This window comes from Empidonax traillii, unplaced genomic scaffold (assembly GCF_003031625.1).
Source record: "Empidonax traillii isolate 1590-97213 ecotype Southwest subspecies unplaced genomic scaffold, ASM303162v1 scaffold236:size2090792, whole genome shotgun sequence".
NCBI lineage: Eukaryota > Metazoa > Chordata > Aves > Passeriformes > Tyrannidae > Empidonax > Empidonax traillii.
In genome coordinates, this window is record NW_020955429.1 from 188,669 (window position 1) to 205,756 (window position 17,088).

Genomic DNA, 17,088 nt, shown 5'->3' on the forward strand with positions numbered 1-17,088 from the left:
AAAGAAAAAAGGCATAATAGCATTAAAGGAAGCAGAGCTTGACATTTACAGGAGGACATAGATGCCTGCATGATGAACTTAAGTATTCTAGTTGTTCCATCCTCTGCTTTTCCATTTGGATATTTATGCATTATGTTATCTTTTATTACAAGATGAGAATTGTCTCAGACTCCCAGTCTTGCACAGTGCAATGAGAAAACATGAAATGAAGAATCAGGATCACACTGGCTACATGGTATTTCTGACACCAACAAACTTCACCCAGGGGCAGGGGGGAAACCTTCCATTTTTTTAACCCTACTTTTTTATTCTATATACACATATCTTCCATCTATTAGGACTGATGCGCTCTGCAAGGGAACTGTATTTTCCAATCTCAGTTTAAATTTCTTCTTACCAGAGAGAGCTATAAAGGATACATCAATATATTCATTGCTGGAACAACAGCAACTCAACTTCCCCGGTTTCTTATTTCTGCACACGGGGAACGTACCATCTTTTATAATGTGAAATGGAACGTCTCATGATTTTTCTCAATGCACTTCTAACACATGTATGGCTGGGAATCTAGGGTTCAATACTGGAAAAGCTCTAGAGAAACGTATTTTTGCAGCTCGAGTGTGCCTGCCGTAGCAAAGCCTTTATCATTGATACAGAATTAGAGATAGGGTCACTGACAGTAAATGGTCAAACCACTTTTCAAGACATTTTGGCAAGCTACATCCAAGGCTGTGTTTTCAGGACTGCTTTAAGGTATGCCAGGAAACGGCTGCAGGGAAAAGGGATGGTTCAACCGGCTACTCATTCTCACCACCCCTGTCCTGACCACATCAGGAGAAGATCTGAATGGGAACCAACCCAAGGGAAACAACAGAAATCCCTATTCAGCTGGATTCGCCCCCTGATCTGGTTGATCACGTAACCACATCAGTGCCACTGCAAGCTCAGAGGAGGAGGTGAGAACAGGTGAAAATGTAGCCTCACCCCACCAGGCTGAAGCCTACAACTTGGGCGGCTTCAAATGACTTCAAACCTCAACTCCAGAGACAAAAAAAAGAGATGGATGTGCACTGGTGGAGATGGGATAGGTCCTCTCCTTTCCAACAAGCAGCTTACCAAGACCCCTGGTGTCACGACACGGCAGTACTCATCGTGGAGGCCATGAGTTGCAAACCACTTGTCTCACAAGAAACAATCACCTGGAAAAGAAGAGAGAGGAAAAGTTTCACCAACAAGAACACACAACCAAAGCCAAGCTGTAAACCCCTTCCACACATCCAGACACAGAAGCAGAGGAATCAAAGCCTGCCCTGAACCATCGACAAGGGGAAGCCTCTGCTCCGACTGGCAATATTTGTCAGCACCCAAAAAGCCACCATCCAACTGGAAGAATGTGAAGATCCGTGCTGCCCATAGGGGAGAATAGGCCAGACCTGCTTTAGCACTCCCACATTTCAGCCAGCTCAACTCCCATGAGCCCATCTGTGTTTAGGGAAGCTGACACAAAGCCTGGACATGTCACAGTCCCTTCTCTGCACCCGTCTCTCTTCCAAGGCTCACCTTCCCCTCACTTCCCCTCAGTTGCTCAGCAACTCCTGCCAAACCCCTGTGCTTCGCATACACAACCTCCTCTACAGCCAGAGAATGTTTAAATAAAAACATCAAGCATCAGGTGGAGCCAGACAGTCACATCTAGGGGAAAACCAGGCAGGTTTTAAGAGAAGGAAGCACTACCTACTGTTCTGACAGCTCCTACTTCACATCATTGTGCACACTACAGGGAGAAGGGGATCCTATGGCAACCCTTCCCAGGTAAGACATACTGCAAGTCTGCTCAAGATAGAGGGGTTGGCCCCACCTTGTATTATGGTTATTTTCTATACAGTCAAAAGAGTCCATGGCCCAAGAACCCATCTGCTACATTTTCAGTAATACAGACAGCCCTGCATCAATTTATGCTCAATCACAGGTTGAAGCGAGTTTAAGTGCCTGAAAGTTTGGCAATACAAGGGAACACAGACTTTGAGGAACACCTTAATGGTAAAACTGAAGTCAGTCAAAAAGGAGCCAGCTTCTCCCTCACCCACTGTGAACACTGTAGAGGCTGCAAGAACAGTATGAATCCAGACAACACTCACACTGTCAGGGCCAGCACGGTCTCTCAGAGCACTCTCAGCTATTTACACAGCATGGACAGCCCTGCAGTTAAAGTTTTCTGTGTAATCCCAATGCATTCTGCTGACCAGATCTCCCAACAGAAACGCCAGGAGCTGGAGGCTCAATTAGTTATGCATTGTGAAACCCTGTGCATATTCTCTTCCCTCCAACATTCTCCAACTATTATCTACTGCAGCTTCACCTTAATAATGTAGCAATGCACTGCCATGTAAGCCACTTCACAAAACCAAACTACAAAGCTAGGCCCAAACAATGCAGCTACATTCTCCACCCAGACCAGCCAAATCAAACAATGAAATCATCAACATGATAGACCATCCTTATCTGGCCAAGTCACACCTGCAGACAGAAGCTGAAACAAACACCTATCGCAACAAGCTGCTTCATCCAGTAAAACCTACCACAGCAGCACAATCATCCCTGAATCCAATTACCCAGTTATATCTCCTCTCCCCTTTCCCCCACCCCACCCAATGAAACAATACAGGCTAAGCCATGCCAGTGCCAATACTGACACACCTCTACCAAAGCAGCGACGGAAATCACTTTTTCCCTTGAAGAGGAAAACGTGGGAACACCAGCAAACATCAGGAGGGGCAAAATCTACCACAAACAATGGCCAGAGCTCTATTGCTCTGCAAGAGGGGCACACCATCCATCTTTCAGGCTACCCAGTGTAATTCCATCCCCTTGTGTCCCATCTCTGCTGCTCACCTGCATGGTCTTAGTCCACAGCCAGAACAAGACAGCTTGCTCCACAGTGATTTTGAGAGCACAAGGCTGAGAGCACGTACACAAGCAGCTACCACAGAGTAACCAACAAGATGCAAATGCACATCTTGGTTTACCTTTCAGTTAAGTATTCATGAACCACCCCTGTACTTCTACAAACCAGCCACCATATTACTGCACTGCAAACAGAAGGTTAAAAAAAAAACATCTAAACTGGCTTATTCCTATTTAGGCCTTTAAACTGCAGAAACTTGATGGTGATAAGTGGTCAAGTACCTATAGGTGTACAGCCTTATGGCTGCTCCAGCAGGAACAGCTGCAGATATCATTGATTCACTTCAGTCTTTTCTCCCCCTCTTTGAGAAGGAGAATGTGGAGAGATGAAATAAAGGCATACCAAGTAGATAAAAGTATCAGACTTGTGGCCTTACTATGACATGAAACATTAAAGGCAAGAAACCCTTCTCTGTGTACAAGAAAGAGCACGCTGCTATTTTCCCCGTGGCCTTTCTGAGACTGTCAGTCTGTGCTGGACTGCGGCTGGTGAGAGCCAAAAATCAGCATGGAAGAAGAAAAAAGGCTAGAGACCTGCTGCTACAGAAAACAAATGATAACTCTGAATGCAAGCGGAGCCTGCACCCTGAATTGTATCTGTGACAGTGGAGCGGGCAAGGAAAGAGAGAGCGTGGAGTAAGAGGCTGCTCTGGGAAGAGCAGCAGCTTTAGGAGGGACCAGAAACAGCAGCAGCAGGAGGTATTTGAGCAACCACTCATCCTGACAGCCACCAGGAAGCAAACCTCTGGATGAGCATCCACCAGTGGGTTCCCCATGTGACCTGAGAGGTGGGGTAAGGCAATGAATCAGCCAACATATGCTCCTTCAGCACAATTTTACTGGGAAGGGCACATCCTATTTCTCCGACCCTCATTCAACCACATAAGAGGGAGAACAGCTGCACTGGCAAAAGGTGACTCCACTACACCCAAGAGCTACCGCTGGTTTTCAACACGTGCTGCACTTACCAGATTTGTTAAGCATTTGCTTATTTTACACCCCTGCACCTGAACTGCACGTTACTTTTTAATAAGCTGCTGTTTAATGAAGTACTTGATTACACACCTCATTGATAAGGAGAGCAACTGGGAAACAAGAGGACTCGGGAAAGGTTATTTAACGCTTATATTGAGCTGTCAGACTTCTTTAAGATCACGTAAAAGCAAATAGATAAATTGACATGAGTATTCTACACCCCACACATCTCCCTATGGCACTGGAGGATGGAGGGACACAGGACACTCTTCAATCCCTTGAACCAGGCCCCAGTTTCTAGATATGGTTATCTACTAAGGGCTATTAAATACACCTTTAAATCTGCCTCTACCTCTTAGCAAATGCTGTCCTCCTCATCCTTTCCCAGGAATGCATAAAGTTTGTGCTTGTAACACAACTAGGACTGGACCCACCAGCATTCAAACGGGTCTGTCAAAAATGCAACTTTAACCTCCTGTACACCAACTGCCGTGTTGGACCCAGGAAAGCAACTTCCACCAGCCTTGGCCTCTCCAGCTCTATCCCTTCCATTGCTAGCACTTGTGACCCAGCTGAGAAGTGGCTCCAGATAAGATAGGAATAATTTTCAGGGACAACTTTCATGTTTCTTTCAGCCAGGTGGCCACATGCTCACTGGCACAAAGGAGGCAGCAGTGACTGATGTCACAGGTAAACGAAATACACTTGCATCCATCTCCTGCCAGGTTCCTCTGTCCTTTTTCTTTAACAAGAACAGAAAATACATGGGGGTAGCTAAAGAACTGCTGTGGCTAAAGACATAGTGTCACATGTGCACATAAATTTACATGCCACCTGAGCACCACTCACCTCTGCTCTGCCATCAGTAGACGGCCTGACTACCTACTGCCCTGGCTCTTCCCACTGCGGGGTTTGCAGATCTCAGCCCTTAACCAAGCTACACAAATTATCACACATCAGACTTTCAGCTGACTTGCTCCACGTCCACCTTCTACCAGAAAGGCAAGGGCCACTTGCACCAGGGTCACCTCATATGGCACATGGACCGTATTCTACCCTAAACAGCTGATGATTTGTGAAAAAATATCCATGTTTTATCACTCCCTAGTAAGCCACAAATCTCCCTTACTTATCAATTATTTCCTCAACATCAAGAGATAACTTGTCCATCTAAGCTGAGCAGACAGCAACTCACAGCCAGTCATCAATTTCTAGATGGTCCTAACTTATTCTGAAGCAGTGTGGACTTTCCCATGTTTATGTCTTGGCAATAAAAAGTTACGGCATACACAAAGTCTTCAGTTTCACAAAATCCACTTATCCACATCGGAGAAATCACTGCTATTCCAAAGTCTGCACAGTATTACCTCTCTGCTGAGTCTTACACTGGAAATAACTTTCAAGCAACAGAATAATCAAGAACTTGTCACCCAAAGTCATTTTGCTACATGAATGTGGGGACTACACAACCTGCACAGAGAAAACACCTTCTCCTGTACACGTGGTGACTACACACCTCTCTGGTAAACTCTAAATGAGTAGGTTATTGCCTACAGCTACCTCCAGCCCTGAAGCACAGAGAAAGGGGTTGAGCAAAGACAAGCTCACTTAAAATTAGCACCCTGAAGACCTACATGCACATTGACGTGGAAAGGGTGTGCAAGATTCTATGCCTTTACATGGGAGAGGAGTTCCTCTGACTTGCTCAACTTAATGTAAGAATTTAGGACCACAGGATAAGCCCCACAGAAACTGGAAGAACATACTTAATCACCCCTGTGCAAATAAAGTATGTGTAGTCATACAGCATAGCTCTGCTGAGCCTACCTGTGCCTACCTGTGCCCAGTCAGACAGTACAGATACCCTTCCTCCCATAATACCCTCCCCAACTCCTATCCCCACACACATGTACATCTCCCAAAGAATCAACCTCTCCTCAAGTCCATCCAGAACAGCAACGGCCACAGAAAATTCAACCTTTTGGTCTCCATCCTTAAAATGTATAGTCAAAACAATCACTGACAAAACACAATACAAACCCAAAGGCTCGGGGAATTAAGTGTTTTATCACATTTCTCGTGTAACCATCTCCTTTCTCTCAGAAAATGGTATCTCTAGCAACTATTCATTTCCTTCCTCCTGCTGACAAGCACATGGATAACCAACAGCAGCCACGAAGCATAAGTAATTAGTATTACTATACAAGTAATTAGTGTTTTTAGGTACTTTTAAAAAAATCAGTCTGAAATAGTCTTTTGCAACAAACACATTGCCCACTACTCTCACAAGCATCACTTTTGAGAGCTGTGAGTAACACTAACACCTTTTGTCAAACAGACAACATGTCCATTAAACCTTTTTTCAGTGCATCAAACAACACCTCAGTGCATTATTAATCCAGTGGGGATGAATGACTGTCCTAGACAGCTTCTGACTCCGTACAACTCCTTCCCCAAAGTAATGGAGGAGACAGACACTTACGGATGCTGGTGAGCAGATCCAAGGTGTACAGAGACAGACACGAAGAGCCTTTCAATTTCCCAGCTGCTATTATGTAGAAAACACTCAAACTATTTGGTCCACCTGGGACTCAAACAAGCTCTTGGCAGATTCTGACACAGTTCCAGAAATCAGTATGGGGGAAAATGCAAAAAAGAAAAACCCTTAAAAAAACTCCAAACTCAAAACCTAAGGTACAGCTATCTGCTTGGGTACAGGAATGTTATGAGCGCTTCCCCTTGCTGTTCATGCCATCTCAGCCTCTCCAGCAGCAGTGGCATTTGCAGGTCAGCCAGGCTGCTGCCAGGGCGCTGGGGACGCCGTTGCGCACCCCGCAGCGTTGTCACAACGTCACACTGACCTCAGCTCAGCACTCCTGCACAGCTGCCAGCACCAGTCCAGCTCCACCTCTGTTAGCAATGCCGGGAGCAGTCTATGTACTTTACAGCTGGAGTTTTAAGCACCTTACGTGGGGTGTCACTTGCCTGAGCAGCATCCCGTCTGCCCTGCAATTCCTACTGCTGTTAACACCAGTAAAGACCAACAGCTCGAGCAATAAGGGATTTTTCAAGAAATGTTTTAACAGTATTTCCCTAATATATGACAAGCTTTCCACATCATGTTAGCAGTTAACAGCCCCAGCATCAGTCAGCATTCCACGTTCAGTGGACAATGATAAAGAGTTTTCCACAGGCTGCTTTCACTGCTTTGGCTTCTGTCAAAATTACGTCTACTTTTCAGGAGTTAGGCAACATGTTCAGAGGCAGAGGCAGAGTCTTTTCTCCCTTACTTCTCTGGGTTTCTTTTTTCAAAAATTTTAATAGGGACATCTGCATGAACAGCCACAGGTAAAAGACATCTGTATCAAGCTTGCCAGCAGCCCATTATCTAGAAAATAATCTGTGGGAAGGGAGTGGGGGGGAAATATGCTGAAATAATGGATGGGAAGACAGGACCGAGGAGACACCAGTTTGTTCTTCAACAAGTAGTAACGCCACACTGCTTAAGCAGAAGGCTTGGGAGAAACAAATCACCTATCAGTTCAGCCTGGGGAAAAAAAAAGGGCTTTTCCCTTTCCTTTCAGCATCCCTTCAACAGGCTCCCAGAATGGAAGATAAGAAGCAATCCTCAGGCATAACTCCTTGGGCTGCAATCTTGTCAGTTTTCATGAGCTAGGTGAGGCTGGGATGGGTCAGTACAGGACAGAGCTGCTCTGAGGAAAACCCAGTGCTACAGCGAGCAGTCACTCCCCGCTATGCTGCAAGGGGACACGACACACGATGCCCCTCAGAGTCACTGGGGGCAACCCACACACCTTCCTCCATTTTAACCTTCACCTTCACAGGCATTTGGTCTCCCTCATCCCAAATGAGCAGTTTTTCAAGGCTCCCCTGAGCATCACTACCTTCCAGCACTGCCTGTTGGGCCAGTTTTCCTTCAGAACTGTCACCACCAGCCATCCCTCTGCTCTTCTCCTCCTGCTGCTCTTGAGCACCCCGGGAGCTCAGCGTCACAAAGCTGCCATTCCCACAGGGACAGAGCTGGAGGGTTACTCTATGCCCTGCAGCTTACTGCTGGGTAAGGTGAGCGTCAGGGGGTGCAATGAACCCCTCACTTCTTTGCTTTTAGACCCACATTAGGCACATGAGATGCAGCACGACCTTCAGCCACCCAGTGCAGCGCTTCCACACTGCTTTCCTCGTCCTTAAATGTAGGATCTTCCACACAGCAATGACTCTTCCGAGGAGTAAGGCACTTCAAAGAACTCCAGCAAGCAAAGACTGCATGTACACAGTGCTCCACGATGCTACATGATTATATCAAAGCTGCTGGGATGAAAAACTGACATTTGATAAATAACATGAGGTCACCTCAAAGATCTCAGAACACCGCATGTAAAAAACGTTATTTTGACAAGAAATTAAGCAATTGCATAATCAGGTCCATTATCAAATCTACTGCTTTGACACGATCTTATAAAAGTACGAGGAGCGTGCAATTCCAATTGCTGCGGGATCCTCCCTCACTCAACACAAGATGTAGGCATTTAATATTCCTCCAGTTAGCCACGCATGTACAGCAAAGCCTAACGCACTTCAAAGTATTTACTGTGCTGTATAAACACGGCGCTACTTTCAAAGACTCATAACTGTCAAATCAAAGCTGGCTTCCACCAGAGCATTCAGAAGCACTGCTGCTGGATGGTGGCTATTTGCCTGACAGTTTCAACCTTCTATCCCCAACCACAAGAAGGTTAAAATTTATATATATATATATATATACACACACATATGTATATTTATTTTTTTTAACAGACAGAAGAAAGTGTTTTCTTGCTAACAAGCTGTCACATCATTTTGGCCCGAAGTTCTTTACTCCTTTCTCACAAATACATATAAAATGTGGTGGAATTCTTCCATTCTACTAGAAGAAGTTCTGAGAAGAGTTTCTCCATACACAGGACGGCCTCAACTCTCCACTGTAACAGCTCTCACTGTTGAAGCTGTGGCTGCTCACCTCAACAGGCTACAGCTTGGTTTTATATTACACTGCAAATACATTTCTAATCAACCCTCAAACAAATCCAGATTGGTACACAGATAAAAACACTGCCATTTCACAGGCAGTGTAACAGCGATATCAAGACACCTGAAGAAGTCAGTTTAGCAAAATGCAGAAAGCAGAGCTCTGAGCCACCTGAAAAATGGTCTGGTGCTGCTCCTACCCAGTGTTTTTATCAGCGAACCACTAAACCAGAGGTTTTGTTCAGGTCTTCGCAACTCTATACACACTGCAAAGGTGGCAAAGATAGCTTGACACAACATGCAGCAGCAGACTCACAGACCTAAAGCAATTTGTAGAGCATAAGTAACACAGTGGAGTAGATAAATCACAAGCTCTGTTCTCAAGTTCGTCACCGAATCAAACCTAACCTGGTTTTAAAAGAGCCCATGGGCCTCAACTGCCCCCTGATAAGGTAAAACAGATATCTGCACCCTTTGTTCAGAAGGCACAGAGGACAACAACAGGCACACGGGGATCATCCGGCGACAAGATGGGTCAGTGATTTAAAAGCTAAGGAGCTAAACCACAGTGGCACTGCTTTCTTAAGAGGCCCAACAGCCATGAGAACGAGAGAAAATGACAACCAGCTCACAGTAACTGCAAATGCTAGGAGCTGGACAGGCAGCTGTGTGGCTACCTGTGCTGGAACAACAACTGCTCAGAACTCAGTACAGAAAACATTAACTCTCCCTCAATTCCATAGGCAGCTAAATTATTGTGTGTATCATGCACTCCTTTTGTCATAGACTGCACCACTAAGGAGCACTTAAACCCAGCACTGTTTTCAAGACTACAGCACCCAATTTTCAGCGAGCTCTCGGAGGACATTGCATTCAAAAGGATTTCATTGATTCTACCTAGGCTTTAAAAAATGGGCCAACCACCTTACAGTCCACTGTTCATCTCCCTTCCCTATTCCACAAGTTCCTTCTCAGAGGCTAAACAAGGAAAAATCTCACCTCTCCTTTTAAGTCTGTCTGAAAAGAAAGGAATCATGGTGCATATCTATCTGTTCTAAATAGATAACACTCATTCTTCAGATACAGTAAAAATTTCACAGCAGTCTTTAAAATAAAGTCAAATGAGTGTTGCCAAAGCAGACCAAAACCAGAGTGCTCAGACCCAACCCTGACAAAGAGCAGGTAAGAACAACCCCAGAAGGAGGGGCAAAACAAATGTAAAAAGCTGGGTAGCAGCAGTTCACCTCTCACAGCCACACTTTGGTAGCTCAGATCAGATTTCAGGATGGTTCACCACGATCCAACCAGAAGCCTGTGCAGTTGAATGTCACATCTCACACACTGGTCTCAATCAAGTTTCCAGAGAAGTGTGTGAGAACCCTGCAGCAGACCCAGGCACAACAAGCTATTCCCTCCCTCCCTTTCCCGATATAGCAGCACATCTGTTAGAGCAGAATAAAAAACAAGGTTTAGACCACAGGCTTAATACCTCTTCCAAAATTTCTACTGTCACTGATTACGATAATTGAATATTCTTCATATTCCTACAGACATCTGATGCTTTTTAACTCTTGTTGAATTCTTGCTCCTGATGATTCTCACAGCATGAATTTCACTGCTTAATTGCAACCACACTAAATAGTCTATAGTCAATTTACAGTGCATGTTCTGTATCATCAGGCAGTCTTGATGCAGCAGAAACTTCTCCATAGCTAAACCCCCATAGCCTTCTTTTTGCCCTGCTTAAAGCTCCTTAAAGAGGGTTTCTCTTTTGATACCTTGCCTCTATGTTCAGAGATGATTTTTGGCAAAAAGAACAAGGTAAGCTGAAGGCAACTGTTCTCAGGCAAGGGAAGCTGTAACAAACAGGTGTAAAAAAACATTTAGCAAGTTTAGCAGACTCTTGGGGTATAGTTAGATGAGCACTCCTTTTGGCAGCAATGCCAGCTTAAAGAACTGCTGCTACCAATATTTACTTCCACCCCTGCACCACACTGTCTGATGTGCCCAAACAACCGCTTACGTGGCCTAACAGTGAACCAGTTTGGCAATCTGATGTACGCTAAGTATAATCTTTTTTTCTTTTTCTTTTTTTTTTTTTGCCAGGCCACTTATAATCCAGATCAACTCCTGGATCCTTTCAGCATCCAGCTGCTCCAGCAGCAGCACCAGCAAGGTGGCGCAGAGTCAAAAAGGGCAAGCACTCAATCCTCACAAGCCAACTCTAGCTAGTGCTAGGCCTACAGGTAAGGGTGCAGCCATAAAGCACGGCCCTGCTTTTTCAAAAATATAAATTAAAAGTCAACACCAGAACGGTTCACTTGGATTCAGCACAGTCAAATATCACCTAGTTTTGCTAACTAGTGCTGGTGAGCCTGAGTGACCTTAAAGGCAACCCTTCAGAAGTTTCCCAACAAATAGGATTTATTTTTTTTTGTTCAAGTTCTTTGACATTATCAGGAATTACTAATCATGAAGAAGGTTCCTGTTCTTCTGGACTTGTATAGTCCCTACCACAAAGGAGATCAAGCTCCAAAATGACTAAACTCCTAAAACACAACAAAAAGCCCCTAACAGACAAGTATGTGGGGAAAAACTAATTTAAATCCAATAGGCAGAACAGTGCTTGGACAGAAACTCAGCAATAAAATCTCCTTCCATTCACAAACTGCTCTGAAAACCTGAGTTAACACCTTGACTTTGCCAGCAGGAAGACTAGAGGGACTCCAGCAGAGCTTGCAAGCAGGAAATCCAAGCCCACAGCAAAACTTGCTGGGTTAAAGGACTTCATATCTATGTAAACAGACCACAGAACTCAGCGAGGCACAGGGATTTCTGTCAAGTCCAAGGCCATGCAAGCTAGTTAGAAGGATTTTATGAAGGTTGCCTGCATTGCTCTGAAGAAATTCTGGTAAACCTCTAGAAAGCAGAGGAGATGAAGGCCTGTGAGGCAGCACAGGTCACATTTAAGACAGAAATTAGTTTGAATACTCACTTGAGTGTAAATTGCTCCACGGGATAAAGCTGTTGTTGGTTGGGTTTTGATTTCTTTTCCTATTGAATTTATAAAAGACTAACAAAATTCCTAAGCCATAGGCACAGTTTGTAAGGCAAGAGAGTCGACAGAGCATGTCAGGAACTCAGAGGAAAAGAAAACATCTAGAGAGAAATATGTAAAAATAGGTATGGGAAGACATGTTACAGAGTAACAAGCCTGAGAAGCTAGGAAATATGGATCAAAAGTACTCCATTCCTATCCACCTCAAACATTAAACTGCTCAGAAAAGCGGTTGTATATCAACATTTTGGCCTTGTGGCTTGTAGTTGCCTTAGTTTCTATATCTGGATATTTCGTAACAAGTGTAGTTTCTCTGGCTGTGGACTGACCCTAACCGAATACAATGAATCCAAGCCACGAACTGTACAGATGAAATGCAAGACGGGAGGTAAGCAAGGGGGGAAACACAGGGAAGAAAGAAGAGAGTCCACACTCTCTGTATTCATAATATACAGAAGAAAGCTACAAAGTTTCTGGTTGCATGAACAGAAACTATTTATTTTCTTTCACATTAAAATTCAGGTCCAGTCTAGCTTAGAAGACTGTGTTGACCAATAAACAAATTAACTGATCGCAAGAGAGAAAAGCAAAACACCTCCCCAAAACAAATACAAAAAGATGGTCACAACGGTACTGTCAAAGTCCAGCTACTCCCTCACACCAGAGGAGATCACAATTTCTCCCAAAACATCATCTCTGAGCTGAATAATCTGTATTGGGAAAACTACACTGGGAAGTTCGCAACAGAACTTTTACCAAACATTGCAAAAATCAAGTACACACGCACAAAATACATCCCCAAAAGAATGTTAACCTGACCAAAGATGAGCAGCTGAATGGGAGTGGAACTTACACAAAAACTTGTTTAGGGTGGGGTTTTTTTTTGCTTGGTTTTGTTCACACTTATTTAACGTCAATGATTGATTAACATTTTGGATAAAGGAGGTCTTTGTTAGTGATTCAGCATCTCCACCCCTTCAATTAAGGTGTTAAGAGTTCACACAAGTGCAGTGAGACCCAAGATCCCCAGACCCTTCTCCACAATAAAAACTCGACTCCAAAACCCCCAGATTGGAAAAAAAAAAAAAATTAAAAAAAAAAAACCCAAACAACAAAACAAAAACGCACTCTCCCCACTGAGAAAATTGCCAAATCCCAAAACTGACATCGTTGCTAACTTCAAGTTAAAAAAAGAAAGATGCCTTTCTTTTGTTGTTTGAGGAGAGGCCAGCAAGGGAGGCAGGGAAAGAATATGAGCCCTTGAGCCATTTTTATGCTCTGAGTAAGAAAAAAAGGACACATTCATTAAAAATAATCTCATTGGAGATCACTATTAAAAGAAAAAAAAAAATCCACAGCGCACAACAGAGCCATCATGCCAACTTGTCCAAAATGGCTATAAAACCTCAGCAAAGCAGCCCTTGTAATTCAGGGGAGAGAGCAGATCCCTCTGCTATGGGATGCAGGCATGTGTACTTCTGTGAGCACAGCTCCACTGCCACAGGATGAACACACAACTTCCCCAGTCCAACAACTCTTAACACCCCACTGCAGGCAGAAATCGGGCGTGACAAGACCTCATATAAAGCAGCAGAGAGGTAAACAAAAAGAAGTGGGAATAAAGCTGTTTAGGTACGGTAATTCTTTCATTCCATACCCTTTTATTTAATGTAATGCCTTGCCTAGCTTTTCAACATTTGTTTTTGAAAGATTTTGAGCAATCACTGACCAAACAACCCAACAAAACAGAAGAAAAAAAAAATCTACATCAATTTTTTTCCTCATGCTTTTAAAGCTTGATGCATTTAAGGATGCTTAGAGCATTCTATTATGCCTACGTGGGCTTTTCTCAAAGAAATCAAGGACAAAACACTTTCAAGGAAAAAACGTTACTGGAACCCCTAAAAACTGGAATAACTGTCTCCCCCCACTTCCTCAAACTGTGTTTTGACAGAAGAACAACAAGTCACCAACAGGGAAGCTTTATGAGACAAACTTGACGTGGCACAACCCGTTCTCCTCTGCCCAGACCAAGGTGGTGTTACTTTACCAGGTAAGAGCTACAACACCTGATGTTCCTCTCCCAGAAAGTGAGGTTCATGGTCACTTCCAGACCAGTTTCAGAGTCCAAGTTAGGTTTGGCATCTGGAGAGTAAAAGCATCTTCCCTTTCACACTGGTGGTCTTTGAACTACTAACACTTCTTTCATACTTACTTTCTTTCTTTGCTGCATGACAGTTCCCTGATTTCTCATGTAGTTTACTATTAAGCCACTCATCATGTCATCATCCCACCCTAATTTTTTATATCCAAATAGCAACCCACAGTTGACTGTCACATCAGATTCCTCCCATCTGTGTCCTCACACTTTGTTTCCCCTCCGCGAACAACATCCACCTTCCAAATCCCAAATGCTCCATCAGCAGAGGCCTTTCTGGTCCCATCACCTACACTGAGACCTCGCGAACAGAAAGCTGGACTACACAGAAAACCAGGGTGCTCTCGCTCATCTTAGAAGTGGAGCCTTGTTGCCTCCCTGCATCTACTCGTCTCATCATTTCCCTGAGCATTTGGGGTCTTCAGTGTTCAGTTGTTCCTCATCATCCAACCCTTGACCTCATGAACTTGCAGTGATTCTACAGACTTAGCCTTTCTCATCCCCCTCAGCAGCCAGCCAGGGCACAGACTGCCTCACACACAGACAAAATGCCTCTCCTCTACCTAGCAGGAATACTTCCAAATAAAAACACTGCCCCTGCCTTGTCAGATACTGCTCTTCCCCACAATCCTGATATACAAGATCCCCTCCCACACTCTTAGTGTCCCACAAACTCCTCTTGCACAGCTATCCCACATACCAGTTCAACACTACATGCTCAGCTTCCCTGGATTCCTGCTCTCCTGAACCACCTACACTGCTTTCCCAGCTCTGGAGCCCTACAGTTTCCCTCATGACCACTTGCACCACCCATGCTGAAAGCCCACCCCAAATTCTGGCTCCCAATGCCTCCCCATACCACAATCCCACTCCCATGTCCCTTTCTCCCAATGACTCAAGTCCCAGCTCCTCATATCCTTTCATCACTACATCCATCCCCTCATGTATCAACTCAATTCCCCCCAGCAGACCTCATACTCCACATTGCTTCTTTCACCTCTTCCTTTCTTCCTGCAACGAAGCCGCCTATCTGTTCCTCACAACACATCCCAGATGATCTGATGTCCCACACACCATCTCCCACCCCACCACTGCATTTTCCACCTTTTATTCCAATCCCTACATCCCTTCTGCAGACCTCTGTGCCCCAGCCCCTCACTCCAGCTCCACCGCAGAGTTCACACACGCAGCTCCCACCCCACTTACTCCAGCTTCCTCTCCTAGGACACTTCTCACTCCCAATCCAACAGCCCAGCCCTGGCGCTGCAGCCCCTCCCATCCCACGTCCCAGCCCCTCACTGGGACTGGAATCCCAGAGCCACCTCTCTAATCCACGCAACACCGTCCTCTTCCATGGCATAGCCCCAAGGGCACCCCACAGACCTCAGAGCACCCCACGTACCAGCCTGGCCTTCAGAGCACCCCAGTGCCACCCCACAGCCACGTGGACACCCAGTGCCCCCAGCACCACCCAGTGCCCCCAGCTGAGCACAGCCACGTGGGCACCCACTGCACCCCAGAGCACCCCACACATCCCTCCGCGAAGCACAGCTCTCGGGGCATCCCACGCACCCACACTGCAACCCAGGACAACCCACACACCCCTTCCCACGGCAAACCCCCTCTGGCATCTGCCGCAAGTAGGAGCATCCCATACATTCCTCCATACAGCACAGCCCCCAGGGCATCCCCTGCACCACAATGCAGGGCAGAGCATTCCATGTGCCTCTCCACAGGGCACAGCCTCCAGGGCTCCCTGTGCATGCCAAAGCACCCCCAGTCATCCCATGGAGCACAGCTCCAAGAGAATTTCCCGTGCCCCACGCATCCCTCCAATGAGCACAGCTCCCAGGGCATCCTCTGCACCCCAAACATCCCATGGAGCACATCTCCAAGAGCATCTCAAGCACTTCACACATCCCTCCACGAAACACAGCCCCAGGTACCTCGTGCTCCCCACGCATCCCGTGGAGCGCATCCCCTGCTCCCCACAGATCTCTCCATGGAGCACAGCTCCCAGAGCATCCCCTGCTCCCCACACATCTCATGGGGCACAGCTCCTGGAGCACTCCCTGCTTTCCACCCATCCCTCCATGGAGCACATCCCTTGCTCCGGGGGTGCAGGGGGGATGAAAAAAGAGGAAGGGGGTCTCATGGAACACACCCCCTGCACCCCACACATTCCTCCATGGAGTACAGCTCCCAGCACATCCCATGCTTCCCATACTTCCCTCCATGGAGCACAGCTCTCAGCATATCCCCTGCTCCCCACACACCTCATGGGGCACACCTCCGGGAGCATTCCCTGCTCCCCACTGATCCCTCCATGGAGCACATCCCCTGCTCCCCACACATCCCTCCATGGAGCCCTGCTCCCCACACACCCCACGGAACACAGCAGCTAGAGCATCCCATGCTCCCCAAACATCCCATGGAGCACATTCCCTGCTCCCCACACACCTCATGGGGCACAGCTCCTGGAGCATCCCCTGCTCCCCACAGACCCCTCCACGGAGCACAGCTCCCAGCACATCCCACGCTCCCCACACATCCCATGGAGCACATTCCCTGCTTCCCACACATCCCTCCACTCAGCGCATCCCCCGGGCACCCCCGATCTCCCCTCTCCCGCTCCTCCGGGGCACCCCCGTCTCCCCCCCCCGCCCCGCCCCCCCGTGACTCCCGCGCTCCGTGCGGGCGGTGCGGGTGCGGGTGCCGGGCTCCCTGCCCGCACTCACGGCGCTCAGCGCGGGGCCGGCGGGGGCGGTGCGGCGGCTCCGTCCCCCTCCCGCACACACACACAGGCTCCATTGTCCGCCGGCGGCGGCGCCTCCCCCCGCGCCCCGCGCACTTGGTACCGCCCAGCGCAGCCCCTCGCGCCCGCTCCCCCCTCCCCGCCCCCCCCCAC

At 46.7% G+C, this 17,088-nt stretch overlaps 1 protein-coding gene across 4 annotated transcripts in view; it reads right to left on the bottom strand.

Moving 5' to 3' along the window:
- The window catches only part of BCL9 (BCL9, transcription coactivator), a 31,044-nt gene extending 14,033 nt beyond the window's left edge, over positions 1-17,011 (bottom strand). Inside the window, exons 1-2 of one of the 4 annotated variants that reach the window (XM_027888330.1) lie at positions 16,919-17,011; positions 1,117-1,199 (exon numbers count right to left, since the gene is read on the bottom strand). The gene's annotated coding sequence lies outside the window, so the exon portion shown is untranslated. Of the gene's footprint in view, positions 1-1,116; positions 2,209-7,844; positions 7,862-10,208; positions 13,520-16,918 lie in introns of those variants that run through there. The other 3 variants (XM_027888328.1, XM_027888331.1, XM_027888329.1) reach the window with 3 other exon arrangements.
- Positions 17,012-17,088: the final 77 nt, after the last annotated feature.